The sequence below is a fragment of the Hoplias malabaricus genome, chromosome 11 (genome assembly GCF_029633855.1).
Source record: "Hoplias malabaricus isolate fHopMal1 chromosome 11, fHopMal1.hap1, whole genome shotgun sequence".
Classification (NCBI taxonomy): Eukaryota; Metazoa; Chordata; class Actinopteri; order Characiformes; family Erythrinidae; genus Hoplias; species Hoplias malabaricus.
Window position 1 is genome coordinate 6,382,162 of NC_089810.1, and position 12,469 is coordinate 6,394,630.

Here is a 12,469-nt window from a genome sequence, read left to right on the forward strand (position 1 = left end):
TCCATTCTCTCCCTTCCTCCATTGTCTTCCCATCGCTCCCTTTTCTTCCACTTACACACACACACCTCTCTCTCTCTCTCTCTGTTGCTCTACTGTGAGCAGTAGATAGATGGCACTGCACCCAAAGTTAGAGCCCGGAGCTAGTGGCCTTCAGCACACGGCCTCCTCCCGTCTGCTCCTCCTCCTCCTTTCCTCCTTCTCCTTCTTCTTCTTCTTCTTCTTCTTTATTATTATCCGCCTGAAAATTAACCTGTCAATGTATCAATCAGCGCCATCTTCAATTGGTCCCTCCTCTCGCGCGCCGCGGCTCCAGATAAGCGCGCGCCTCGTGTTTGCTGCTGTTGTGAATGAGTGTATTATCACTTAAATGACTGCCATGAATCACTAACGCTGTCCAGCCGGCGATAAAAGAGAGAGAGGGAGAGAGAGAGAGAGAAAGAGAGAGAGAGGGATGTATGTGTTTGTTTTATATTTATGGCTGAAGTAAAGTGCAGAGAGGAAAAAAAAAGTTAGACAGTCAGAGTCCCTCACTGAATCAGTCAAACATCACTGACACACACCACACACTCCGCAGCTCCGCCCACTTTTATTAATTCTGACAGGTCACACACCACCAGGACCCCGCCGAGTATTCCACAAAATAAAGGTTCACATCTATAATAATAATAAATAATAATAATAATAAAAACACCGATATTATTATTATTATAAGCAGTGTTTTCATATTAAACTGAGCACATTGTTCCTCTTTATTCATAAAAAAGTATTTTCGTATTTACTCCAAAAATTACAAACATAATCTTAATTTCTTTACTTCCTTTTATTACTTTTATTTATTTATTTATTTATATATTATTATTATTATTATTATTATTATTATTGCTGTAGTAACTGAAGCTGAAGCTTAAATTTAAAACAAACACTCAGCATTCACACTGTAACAGGGATCCAGTCTCTCAGAAAATATCATTTAAATGTGTGGAAAATACTAATAAATTCTGATAAATTGTGGGAAAAAAATATATAATTTTATAAATTATAGTATTTTTGCCAATATTCTTCTTCTAATAATAACAACATTACAACGTGTGCACTAATTACTATTAATACTACTACTACTACTACTAATAATAATAATAATAATAATAATAATAATACTAATACTAATAATAATATGTAAATCCAGTTGTTAGAGGAAGGAGTGAGTTTGTAAAGAGGGGACAGTGAACAGTGAAAGACTGGTTCCTGAAGAGAGTGGGTGCTCCAGCAGGCCTCGGAGCTCTAATAACTGTGGACGGGGGATTGGTGTATTTTTAATCTCTTAATGCCTAATAATGTGATAAGCCAAACTAGGCCCTTAAAAATCCCACCGAGTGTAAATGTGACGGGGAGAGACCCCAATTGCCCTCGTCCGTTCTGCTTTGTGTCTCTTTTTTTTTTTTTTTCCTTGCAGGTATTTTCCTTTTCTCACTTCGGGTTATTAAGCCCCACATAACTGCATCATAGGAACAACAACAGAGAGAGAGAGAGAGAGAGAGAGAGGAGAAAGGTGATAGATCTTTCTTTGCTTGAAAAGCTGGGAGGATTTCTTCTCTCCCTCTCTTTTTTCAATTGTTGTTATTTGCAAATGGTTTTATTGTAGAGAAGTGCTGGAGAAGGAGGGGGCGCTAGCGAGGGGCAAATGGTGGTGGGTCTTTAATTGCGAGCACACACACACACACACACACACACACACACAGAGAGAGAGAGAGAGAGAGAAACACATACAGAGAGAGATAGACACACAAAAGGAGAAAAAAGGAACACAACATCTGGTAATTAGTTTCAGCAAGCTTAGCCTAATGATGTAAGCAGATTATTTTCCAGTGGAGAGAGAGAAAGAGAGATTGGGGGGGTACTTTTTTATAGAGAACTCTTTTAACGTTTATGGACAGGGGAGGCTGGCGGCCGCTTTAAGGAGCAGGACGGGGGCTGTTGGGTGGGATCTGCTTCTCCAGATGATTGTCGCCTGCCACAAAGAAAAAGACATTAACAAACGACCTAAACCCAACTCTCTCCTGCCTTTAGTTCTCTGTCTCCTTGGTCAGGGGCAGGTCAGGGAGGTGGCCACCAACCACAGTTTGTGTGTGTGTTTGTGTGTGTGTGTGGAAAAAAATGCAGTGCAAATTTAAAACATACTTAAGATTAAAACTGAGTTTCAGATATAGTTTATAGCCTTAACTCTTTTACTGCTAAAATACTTCACAGAAAACGAGCTGAACTCTGTTATAGGCCAAAGTGTGGCCACTCCTGGTCAAGTGGCATGTTTTACTGAGGAACAAATAGATGCCATAATTATTAAAAAAAATAAATAAATAAAGAAGCAAATATATTTTGCCACAAGTTGTACACAGGTCACGATTTGTGTTTCATTATTTTCATTCAGGATAAATCCAGCCAAAAAAAATGTACAAGAGTGTTTTCTTAGAGGATGTGGAACCACTGGAGTCAAGGCAGGAACACACAGTCCGTCACAGTGCATCACACACTCACCCAGTCACTCACACACTCACTTACCAGTGGGTGTTTAGAGACCAGAGCACCTGGAGGAAACCCACGCAGACACAGGGAGAACACACCACACTCCTCACAGACAGTCACCCGGAGGAAACCCACGCAGACACAGGGAGAACACACCACACTCCTCACAGACAGTCACCCGGAGGAAACCCATGCAGACACAGGGAGAACACACCACACTCCTCACAGACAGTGACCTGAGGCAAGCGTCCAACCCAGGACCCTGACACACTACAGCTCTGTGACTGCGACACCACCCACAGTGCCACATTTATATTTTTATTTGAAAATGAATAATATAACAACAATGACATTTATTCCCACGTTTGCTTTGGAGGTTACAGAACATTTCTGTTTGTTTTCACACTGTGTCAGAGGTGGGGTTAGGGGAACGATCTGGAGGGTCAGAGGAAGTGTCCCCAGCTGTGGCCGGCGGCTCACACTCTGGACGGCCCCCTGGTTTAGAGCCGTGTCAGTGTCAGAGTGGCTCGACCAGGCCACGGCAGCTCTCCGCTCGATCAAGGGGAGTGCGGATAAAAAGAAAACACCGCATTAAGTGCAGTTTACTTACCAGCTCTTAATTTCAGCAGGGATTGATCGATCCTGACAGGGGGGCATCGTCCTGGCTGCCAGATCACTTAAGCTCTCTCCAGCTCTCCTCTTTCTCTGCTAAATGTCATATCACTGGCTATCATCGCCGGTCACTCATCCACCTGCTGCTTTTAAGTTCAGGTAGCATCACCCTTCACCGCATACACTCCTCTTAATCAATTACGATTTTGATAATAATGTTATAATCCAGATCTAGACGTCTGCCCCTCACGCGTCTCCTCCTACACCCCCCTCCATCCTCGCGGTGTCTAATCTGAAACGAAACCCACAGAGACCAGCCGCCTTGCTGCCGTTTCATTGATTTTCATCTTCTGTCTGCGTCTGCGTCTGCCTAGAACCTGGAACAAAGAGAGGGGAGCAGAGGGGCTAGCAGTGGGGTGGGAGCGCTGGTGCTAGGGCCTCGGCCCAGTGGCCCCGACTCACGCCTTCCGAGAATGGCCTTTGCAAATGGTGGTCTTCAGCAAGGGCAGACAGTTAACTTTGCTCGGCAAATCCGCCTTTAGAGTAGACTCTTTTCCCAGTTTGCAGATGTGGGTGGGATGTAGTGCTAGGGGTTTTGCTCAAGGGGTTCTGGCCCAGTTAGGGATTTGAAACCTAAGGTGCCATGGGGAGGGCAAGGATGTCACGGAGTGCACTACACCAGCCACAGTCCTGGATGAGTGCGTACTTTATGACAAACATTTCTCTTAAAGGAACCCAGTAAACATTTAGCCGTTGATTCAACGTTGAAATAACGTAATGACTGTCGTCTAATCAACGTTCTCTTAAGGTTGAAAATGAAAGTTGAAAAGACGTCCGAACACAGACATTGAAAAGACGACTATTAGACGTATTTTGGACGTCCGTTGACGTTAATTGGTCCCGATATAAATTACTTGTATAAAACGCATTTTGGACGTCCACTGACGTTATCGATTGGTCACCACTTAACTAACTTATTAAGATGGATTTTGGACGTCCATTGACGTTTAAAATATGTCCTTGACGGACAGACTACTTTTAGACCTATTTTGAACGTCCATGGACTTTCTTGTTTACTGGGAACCCTAGGTAAGATTTGTGTGTTTGGCTCCTGAAGCTCCCTCTTGTGTAATTCATATCTACAGCACCGTACTGATACCAATGTAGAGGGCTCTTGGTTTCCTACCCTCCTCCACAAGTTACAACATAGTGCAGTTTCTGCGGTGCTGAGCCCCGTGTAGCAATGACACATGCACTAGTTTCCATATTGCAGGTCAGTGAAGCATCATAATGACTTTGAAGCTGTAACTTTAAGGTACAATTATTACATAGTGTTCCTTTAAAATTGGCATGGTCTTTGGCACAGCAGAAAAAAAGAGTAGTAGTTGTAGCTGTCCCACCCTAACCCTGTGGAACCACATGAGCAAAGGCCTCCAATCACTTTTCACTCCAATCTTTACAGCTTCATACATACAGTAAATATCTACGGTATATTACAAATAATACCTCGCATTATTCAAATGTGTTTTAATGATACGTTGGATGTTTAAATCTTTCTCTGTTTATATAGCTTCCTGTACTTAGCAACATTAGCCACACAGCTCCAGTATCAAACTACAGAAACAAACCCGACCCCAGACCTGTCCCAGGTGATCCATAACAATCAGGTAAAAACAGAAGTCAGATTTCTGTTTGAAGCACTACATTTAGCCACTGTCACCAGGAGAAGGGTCCTGTGCTGATGTCACGTGGGAAGCCCGAGCCTCCGCTGCCTTACACACACGCTGACATTTTGCTTGGTGCATATTTATTCAGCCGGATGCGTCCTGAAGGCAGCCAGGTTAAGTGCGCCGCTCGAACCTCTCACTTGGGAGCTCAGACCGGCAGCCCTCTTGTCACCAGTTCAGCTCCCTGACCACAACTCCAGTCTGCCCCTCGGAAGGATGAGGTCTCAGGAAGCGCCACCGAGACACTGAATACACACACACACACTCTCTCTCTCTCCTGATATCATGTTGCTACATGTCAAAGACCGATGCTACAGAGGCAGCAGCCCAGCCCTGCCGCAGAGCCTTGCGATTAGATCTGTGTCTCGGACTCCAGTGCCTCGTGTAATATCCGCCCAAGCGCCATTCTGCGGAGAATAAAATTGAATAGCGGCTGAAAAGACCATGGAGTGGTCACATGACTCAACTCTCACTGTTTCTCACCAAAAAAAACAGCTGAGGAAAGTATAAGAAGTGTTGCTTTGCTGCGTGGCCCAGTGTCTGAGCCTGTTTGGTTTGGCGTTTAGTGTGAGCGCCTGTGTTAAACTGCAGTGAAACACAATAAGGCAAATGAAATGCAACAGTGCAATGAAAGTAATGGTGCAGACAAAGCAGATTTATACCACATAATCATCAGCGCTCTCCCGCCTGAATATTCTGCATGTGTATATGTGTCTTACTTGTAAATATTGGGGAATATATATGTTTCCAAGCCGTGCCAAAATGGAGAAAACATAAATCTGTCCTCAGGTTTTTACGATCCTGTTTTGAGCCAAATATTTTTTCGTTTAAGCCCGGGCCGCTTGGCGTAATGGGGAAGCAGAGCGTGCTGATGCCTCTAATGGATTGCCTTCCTTCAGGGGCCGTCTGTGCAACCAGCTGAGGTGTTAATATAAATATAGCAGATCATTTGTGAGCTAACTAGTTTTAAGCTTTGCTCCCCAAAAAGTGTGACTGGCAGGTGGGGGAAACATAGAAGGAATAATTAGATGGGTGCTGCTGCATGCCCCTGATTTGTTTGGGGAGGGAGGGAGGGGCAGTGGAGGGATTTCAGGGGTAGTATAGGAGATATGTGGGGGTAGTAGGGGGTATGTGAGGGGAGCGGGAGGTATGGCGGCAGAGCTGTGAATAAAGCTGAGAGTCTTGTGAAGAAACGGGCCGTGTTCCTGACACGGGCTTCTCTGGGCTTTTACTTCTGACCCATATCCATCTGTCCACTCCCCATGTTTACCCAAGTTGATTTTATTTACGGAGAATATGGTCTAGTCGGTGCTGAATGAAACACATGACTCCAGTAATGAAGTGGTCTTATCCCATTACGTTAATCCATATGGTGTATGTTTTAGGACAAAACCGTGTTTCAGAACTACTTGTAGTAGGTTCAGGCTCTTTATTGGACTTTGGTTTTTACTCTAAACACTCCTCTGGTGAAAACCCAGGGATTAGCCTTGTTAGCATACACATGCAAAAAAAAAAAAAAAAAACACGGACTCAGACAGACAGTGTTTATGATGTCACTCATTTAAGCAACCAATACCATCAACTTGTGGGTGGAGCTTTGAAGCTGCACGTGAGCAGTGGAGGAATGGGTGGAGACAGAGGCAGGGACCAATAGCGTATTCTTAGACCAGTGTGTCCTGAATTAAAGTGAAGGTGCAGAGTGAGGCCTACACCACATTTAACACATTAGGGCACTTTAATCTTTAACTCTGAACAGACATGTGATTGTAGGGGTTTGTCTGATGACTGGAGGGGGCTTTAAATGTGATTTAGTTACACTTTAGTTTAGTTTTGGTTTGAACCAAATAATAATAATAGTAATAATAATGATATTAATAATAAAAACGAGACCATATTTTGGCGTTCTAATTTCACACACTTTGGCTGAGACTCATGCTGGACCTGGGGGGGGGCAGACTTCCCATGTGCCTTTGCACATCATAAGCGAAACAGACCCCCCTCCTGAAAAGCTGCCTCCCATTGCGTTAGCACTTACTTTCATTGCCCCTTCCCTGTCTGCCCACAAAGTCAGCAGTACCCCATCCTCCTCCTCCTCCTGCACAACCAGGGCCACGCATGGGCCCTGCCGCCTCAGGCAAACATGAGAGAAAATGAAGGAGGCAGATGGTGCAGGAGCGAGGAGAAAGGAGTCCTATCTGAGAGCTACAGCCACCAGACCAAAGCAGAATGGGATGTCACCGAGCTCCCTTCACTGTTCTCCTGGAGTAAGAGGCAGACTTAATTATTCCATCAAGGTGAGATGAATAAACTCTGGCTCAGGGTTCTGCTCAGAGCTAAAACCTACAGTAGAGGATCTTCCACACCTTCTACTAGGATCAGGAAGGTCTTTAAAGGACCACCAGTCCACACACTGTGAAACAAGACCACCCAGTCCGTTCTTCTGTGTGCTGCACGTCTGAAAACACCGGATAAAACGAGTCGTTCTGATTCTGCTCCGCTTCGGACGTCAAGTGTAGAGAGTTTTGAATGGCCGCGCCCCCTCGTCTGAGTCTGTCCAATCACAGCGCTGGACCCGTGTTTATGTGAGAGCGCAAAGACGAGGTTAAACGCAGCAAAACAGACACAACGAGAGCAGAGAAATAAGAGCATTGCATAAAAACCGAGAAAACGAGAACGTCGAAGAATAAGAACCAAGCAAAAACGGCTAACAGCCAGAGCTTCTGCTCCTCGCTCCTCACTGCTGTGCGCTCGGGGTCGGGGTGAACAGCGAGCGGCTCATTATCATTTAAAGGAACAGGTGCTGAAAGCGGGCGTTCTGAACAGGGGCTGTTTACACAGGGGGAGAACACTGCTGTGGGGTTGGATCCTTGTGGTATTTTGACCAAAGCAGGTCACCGACATTTCATTAAATCCCCTTTTGTCTCCCAATTTACTCCACATACCTCCACTTTATGCAGCCATCATACAACCTTTTATTCGGACTATTATACTGCTTTCTCTGGAGCGATGGGGAACATTCCAAACAAACACTTTTGGGACGAACTGGAGTGGGGTTTGTGATCCAGAAAAAATCATCCAACATCGGTACCAGGCCTCAGCAATGCTCTGGTGGCAGAATGCAATCAAACACTCACCAGCTCACCAGCATCTAGTGTAAAACTTTCCCAGAAGAGCAGAGGCTGTTACCACAGCACAGAGGGAGGGTGGAGGTGGGAGGGGTGGGGGGTCCCTGTTAATACCCTTGGTTTCAGAAGAAATAAATCTGCTGTGGCCTAATGGTTAGAGATCTATCTATCTATCTATCTATCTATCTATCTATCTATCTATGTATGTATCTATCTATCTGTCTATCTTTCTGTGTCTATCTATCTATCTGTCTATCTTTCTGTGTCTATCTATCTATCTATTACTCTATCAATCTATGTATGTATCTATCTACCAATCTATCTATCTATCTATCTATCTCTGTCTGTCTATCTATCTATTACTCTATCAATCTATATATCTATCTGTCTGTCTGTCTATCTATCTATCTATCTATCTATCTATCTATCTATGTATGTATCTATCTATCTGTCTATCTTTCTGTGTCTATCTATCTATCTATCTATCTATCTCTGTCTGTCTATCTATCTATTACTCTATCAATCTATATATCTATCTGTCTGTCTGTCTATCTATCTATCTATCTATCTATCTATCTATCTATCTGTCTATCTATCTGTCTGTGTCTGTCTATCTATCTATTACTCTATCAATCTATCTGTCTGTCTGTCTATCTATCTATTACTCTATCAATCTATCTGTCTATCTGTCTGTGTCTGTCTATCTATCTATCTATCTATCTATCTCACAGTGGACACTTTGGACAGAGCAGCTTCGGCGGACACTTTTGCTGCATCTTTGTTTTTCTTTTCTTCTGTGTGTCTTTTGGTTTTGAGTAGCTTCACATGGAGATGTTTGTGTCTGTGTGTGAGCCGTGCCTCTTCTCAGTCAACAGCAAGAAGTGATCTGGCACTTTTTAATGCCACCGGGGCCCATCTGGGAGAAGGGCCCTTTTCATTCGGCATACTTGGCTGCCTGTCGCCTCCCCATAATGGGGCCCGCTTCAACGAGCGGCGAGGCAATGGCCAATTAAATGTCTTGAAGGGGGACGCTTGGAGGCCCATGCGCGAAAGGCTTCAGGTGTGAAATGCTTTTTTTTTTTTTGGGTTAGAGTGCTGCAAATGTATGGCAGCTTTCAAGTTTGCCTCTAACCCCCCGAATAGCAGCCTCGAAACCCACCCCAACAGCCCGACCCCCCGGCCCCCCTGGCCAGACCCTGCAGGCTGAGCCCCATCCCTCGCAGGGGGAGCAGGGGAGAAGCTCTTGGTGATGTTCTGGAGAAGGCCACTTAAGTGCAATTTTCTATTCAACGCTCCAACCTGTATTCTCTGCTTTTTTATACCCCCCCCACCCCCACCCCGTCCCACACACACACATCTCTCTTTCACTGTCTGTCTGTCTATCTCCCTCCCTCTCTCTCACTCTCTCTCTCTTTTCACCGACGAGGTCTGACGAGTGTGTGCAGAGGCCTCAGATGATGCAGACAATAGCTTTTTAGCACACAACAGAGCGATGAAGAGGGAGGAGAGAGCCAGACAGGGTAGAGGTATGGATGGGATGGAGAGTACTGAGCGAAGAGGGAGTGTGTGTGGGGGGGGGTGGATGGCCAGACTGAAAAGAGGGATGGATTGTTTGCTAATTATGGCCATTCCTGACCAGAACATGGCAAGTTCAAGGACTACTCAAAAAAAAAAAAAAAACATAGCCAAGCTTTATGACAAAAAAAAAAATGAAAGAATAGTCGAAACCCAACACCGAGGGGACGCTTTCACATGAGAAAATGGGCTGAAAACCTGTGTGTAAAGATCCGCTTTAAAGGGCACAGAAAGGAGAAGCAATAGAGTTTATTTTCAAGGTGCTACAAAGAAGGCCGGCCATTAATGGCCATTCTATCACCCCCAGCCGTATTGAGTTTGTAGCACTTATCAGATTCCACGCTTTGAAACCCACTTTTTAAAACTCCCCCCCGTCGCCAGTGTTCACGTATTCCCCGAGAACCATCACGACTGCGTCCACGAGCGCAAACGCTTGCAGAAATCGTCCCAGAAAAAGCAGAGGCCCGAGTCAAAGCTCTTGGTTTGAGCGGGCCTGCGAGGAGCAACAGACTGCGATCAGCCAGGGGGAACATTACAGACGCTCCGTAGGGAGGAGGAGGGGCAGGAGGACGAGGGGGGATATTAATCTTATTAGGATCGTATATCAGCCCTACGTCAGGTGAGAAGGTAAACGAATGGGCCTGGCTGTTTATCGGAGCTGAGCTGTGTGGTACGGCCGGCGCTCGCCCAGGGCACGGGCGGCCGCTAATAAATTGGTTAAGTCGGTTTTGCGGTGATAGTAATGGAGTTAAGGGAAGTGGGCTTCGCTGTGCTAGCAGCAGGAGCTAAGCCACCTCCCCACCGACACCACAACCCCCAGCCCACAGACACACACACACACACACCAGGACCCCTCCCTTTTATCAGCGCCAGATTGGGAGAGCCTCCTGATAAGACGAAGAGGGGAGAAATCAAAATAAATGGAGTCCATTAAAGGCAGCAATGCATCAACTGCTTGATAAAGTGATTAATAAACAGGCTGAGATAGTGATGGATTAAAGCCTTTAATCAAACTGTTAAGCAGGCACTATTGGCACCAGTGCATCTCCTGAGCACATATATAACTTTTGGAGGAGATGCACTGCTGCAACACACACACACACACACACACACACACACACACATACACATACACACATGTAAGTGTACACTGAATGATCACTGGATTAGGAACATCTAGCTTGTTTCTACACTCACTGTCCTTTCTCTCAGCTCCACTGGCCACACAGGAGCACTTTGTAGTTCTACATTTACATACTGAAGTCCATCTGTTGCTCTGCATACTTTGTTGGCACCCTTTCCCCCTGTTCCTCAGCGCTCAGGACCCCCACAGAGCAGGTGTGACGTGGTGGTGGATCATTCTCAGTGCTGCAGTGACACTGACGTGGTGGTGGTGTGTTAGTGTGTGTTGTGTTGGTGTAGAGTGGATCAGACACAGCAGTGCTGCTGGAGTTTTTAAACCCTGTGTCCACTCTCTGTCCACTCTGTGAGACACTCCTCCCTCGTTGGTCCACCTTGTAGATGTAGAGTCAGAGACAGTAGCTCATCCGTCGCTGCACAGTGTGTGTCGCTCGTCCTCTAGTCCTTCATCAGTGACACAGGACGCTGTCGGCTGGATGTTTTCGGTCGGTGGACTGTTCTCAGTCCAGACGCTGAGGGGTTTAAAAACTCCAGCAGCACTGCTGTGTCTGATCCACTTTACACCAGCACAACACACACTAACACACCACCACCACGTCACTGCAGCGCTGAGAATGATCCACCACCTGAAGCGCTGAAGAACGGGGAAATGTGATAAGAAAGTATGCAGAGCAACAGATGGACTACAGTCTGTAATCTGAGAACTACAAAAAAGTGGACAGTGAGAAACAAGGTAGGAGCTTTTAATCCAGTGATCCTTTATCCTTTTATGTCCATTAAACCTGCAAATCAACACCTTTTTACGCACCAAATCATGTTAAATATTGCATTTCTAAATTCACCCCAGAGCAAACTCATCCCTTCTTCATTTACAACACATCCTTTCTGCCTTCTTATCACTTTACCTAAATCCTTGGATTTCCTTCTTTCCTAATCATTATCTCTTGATCACAATTTCATCCCATTTACATGCATCGCCGGAAGCCACCTACAATTACAAGCCATTTTCCCGCCGCCGCTGGATCTTTACAGCGAATTGACAGTGACTCGCAGGCGCCAGGGCTCTAAACAACGTGTCAGTCATTGACTGAATCATGCACAGTTAAAGGAAGGTAAGTAGGTAGTGAAAGGGCAACAGCAACACTTGTAAGACTTAAATGTCATTCATGCTGGCTAATGCAGTGACAAATACAAGGTGCAGCGTGATTGATGTGTTCAGCTGTTCAGAGTTCACATTTGATGTACACGACATTAAAATCTGAGCACTTGCAGGTAATATATGCAATTCACACGTCAGTCAATAAAGAGATGGAAAAAGACCCGGCGGATTTCTTCTTCTCCTCTTTTTGGGTTATTATTCTTTCTTTTGTTTATGGTGACCGAGGCAAGACGGCGCACTCTAAAACTGAGGGGAACATGAACGGAGTATAACAGAATATATTCCATATGTCAGAGGGAAATGTTATAGAGCACTAACTGGACACAAGTTTCATTCATTCTTTCATTTTCTGTAACCACTTCATCCTCATCAGGGCTGGGATGGGTCCAGAGCCCACCAGCAATCATTGAGCACCAGTCCATCACAGGGCATCACACATTCACCTAGTCACTCACACACTCACACCTGTTGACAGTTTCACACACTCACCCAGTCACTCACTCACACACTCACACCTGTGGACAGTTTCACACACTCACCCAGTCACTCACTCACACACTCACACCTGAGGACAGTTTCACACACTCACCCAGTCTCTCTCACACACTCAC

General features: G+C 45.4%; 1 long non-coding RNA gene across 2 annotated transcripts in view; it reads right to left on the reverse strand.

Moving 5' to 3' along the window:
- LOC136709967 (uncharacterized) overlaps positions 1-12,469 on the reverse strand; it is a 110,437-nt gene that overhangs the window by 23,764 nt on the left and 74,204 nt on the right. Inside the window, exon 4 of one of the 2 annotated variants that reach the window (XR_010804547.1) lies at positions 1,891-2,008. The exons of the other annotated variant lie outside the window; for it this stretch is intronic. This is a non-coding gene — a long non-coding RNA (uncharacterized lncRNA). Of the gene's footprint in view, positions 1-1,890; positions 2,009-12,469 lie in introns of those variants that run through there. 2 annotated transcript variants of the gene reach the window in all.